Consider the following 2,760-nt stretch of genomic DNA (forward strand, 5'->3'; position numbering starts at 1 on the left):
CACAGACACACACACACACGTACACACACACGGGACACCTGCTCTGAGCCTCTGCTGCCAGACTGTGGCCATCAGTAGGACATCCACTGAGGGCTCCTGGACTGTGGGAGAGGGAGGCTGGGCTGAGGGAACCCCACCCCCAGTGCACGAATTTCGTGCACCAGGCCTCTAGTTTATTTATAATTTGAAAGGGTGACATGGTGGGTTCATTCCAAAATCCTGCTATGTCCCTAACTCCAGTCTCCCTCTTCCCCTTCCATGCTCTCTCTTCATTGCTTCATCCCTTCCTTCCTGAACTGTTTTCTACCCCAGGACACACACAGAAAAACAACTTTCTTTAACTCCTACTTCCAAATTTGCCTCTCCAGACCAATTAAACACTCAGCTGAACCAAGGGCATTTCATGTAGTAGCCTTAGAAATAGGTTAAAATAAAGTGTGATGAAAATAATGTCTATTTGCCAGTACAATATCCTCATACATTCTAAACAGAAAGTCAGAGGACACTGACAAGTAGAAAGGGAATTAAAATTTGTCTAAGGCAATTTGTCCATCCAAACCAGGTGTAGCTGAGCACCAAACTCTCACCAAACTCAAGTAACTCAAGTTCTCAGTCTCCTAGCACAGAACTGTTTTCAGAGAAAGATTAACTGGCATCAAGTTTGAGATCTAGGGAGAGGGAAAATTACATAGGTCTTCACTTTGACTCCACTTTCCTCTACTTGCTCTCATGGCCATCTCTGGATGTGTCATGACCTAGAATTGTCCCACATGTAACTTAAACTCAAAATTTTATATTTCCAATATGAATATTGTTGCATAAGTCAGGGTGTTCCCCAGAACATTATACCCCATTTTTAGGAGGTAGTTCTTCAATTATTCTCTCTATTCTTCATTTGGATAACTACTATTTATTCTCTAGTTTTGGATGAAATATTACTTTCTTAGAGAGTCTTACTTTTACTGCCTCTCCAGCTGAATTAGGTTGCAGCATTCTTCTCATTTATACTACAATGTTGTTTTCATAACACTGGTACTAAAACAGATGCAATTATACATAAATTTCCTTGTGCATTTATATTCATTGTAAATGTCACTCAGTATGCAGTAAATTTCCTGAAGATGGGAGGCATAATTTAAAATCATTCTAAACTGCCTGACTGGTGTGGCTCAGTGGTCGAAAATCAACCTAGGAACCAAGAGGTCATGGCTGGATTTCCTGTTAGGGCACATGCTCAGGTTGCAGGCTCAAACCCCAGTAGGTGATGTGCAAGGGGCAGTCAATCAATGGTTCTTTCTCATCACTTGATGTTTCTGTCTCTCTCTTCCTCTCCCTCCTCTCTGAAATCAATAAAAATATATTTTAAAAAACATAATTCTCATAAAAATACATAGAAATTGGGGGCATAATTTTAATTAACTCATAAGTGAGAAAAAGAGCCGCTGACAAAATTGGTTCAAAATCAGTGAAAAATTCAATTATAAAATAGGACTACTAAGTTTATGTTCTATAAGTCAATACAACCATAATAAAGTTTTAGTTTCCTAACTTAGATGATCTTATTTTTCATATATTTTATTGATTTTTTACAGAGAGGAAGAGAGAGGGATAGAGAGTTAGGAACATCAATGAGAGAGAAACATCGATCAGCTGCCTCCTGCACACCCCCTACTGGGGATGTGCCCGCAACCAAGGTACATGCCCTTGACTGGAATCAAACCTAGGACCCTTTAGTCCGCAGGCCAACGCTATATCCACTGGGCCAAACCAGTCAGGGCATCAGATGATCTTTAGATACATTTATTACATAATGCTTTAGCATGATATTAAAAAGACATGGAATTTTTTTTGGCCTTATTTCCATAATGTAGGCACTTTTTCTCAACAAAGGCTTCTCTGTGTTAATATTGCACCTGATGACTGAAGAGGGAGTAGAAGTTGTCCAGTAAGAATGGTAAAGGGAAAGGCAACAAGTGTTCCAGGAATAGGGACAGTGCAGAGACGCACTTCACTTCAATCGCCCACTGCCAGTGGCAGACCTTGGGCTTCATCCAAAAGTAAAAGTGTTTTAGTTCTAAACATTAAATACCAATGTCTCACTTTTTGAGCATAGTTTCCAATTCTTCAAACTTTATACTTTATCTCTTCTTACACAGGCTTTTCAGCCTCATAGAGACCTCTGGTCCCTTGATTCTTTCATGCTATTCCAGGTACCAGCTTCAGCCTTCTCTAAACTCCATGGGTCACCTCCTTGACCTAGTGTTTTGTCAATTCTGTTACATGCTGTGACACTGCTACTCTTCCAAGAAAGAAATTAATTTATTTGCTTAAATTTATTTTCTGAGCAAGTAAGCTGAATAAGATAACATTTGAGTGAATGCTTGAACTTACTAGTTAACCATAATTTGAGATGGAAATTGAGATAGAGGGAGGATCCACAATGTATTTCTGTTAGAGGGAATATGATTGGGGATCCACTGAGCAAGAAGTGAATGTGGTAACAACTTTCTTGGGAAACTAATTGTGGAACATCTGTGTTTTAGTTGTTGATCCCATCAGTACAACAGTCAATGAGCCCATCAATACTACAGTCATCTCTGTGGTTACAGCTTTGGCAGCACTTCTGATAATGCTGATTTCCATTGGACTACTTTATTTACTAAACAGCAGGCTCAAAAACCGGTCCAAAAACAGGTAAAGGTATTCTTTTTTTTAATATATAATCATCCTTTCTCAGAGATATCTGTCCTTCACCTTTAT

At 39.3% G+C, this 2,760-nt stretch overlaps 1 pseudogene; it reads left to right on the plus strand.

Moving 5' to 3' along the window:
* LOC102755653 overlaps window positions 1-2,760 on the plus strand; it is a 10,252-nt pseudogene that overhangs the window by 3,913 nt on the left and 3,579 nt on the right.

This window comes from Myotis davidii, unplaced genomic scaffold (assembly GCF_000327345.1).
Source record: "Myotis davidii unplaced genomic scaffold, ASM32734v1 scaffold499, whole genome shotgun sequence".
Classification (NCBI taxonomy): Eukaryota; Metazoa; Chordata; class Mammalia; order Chiroptera; family Vespertilionidae; genus Myotis; species Myotis davidii.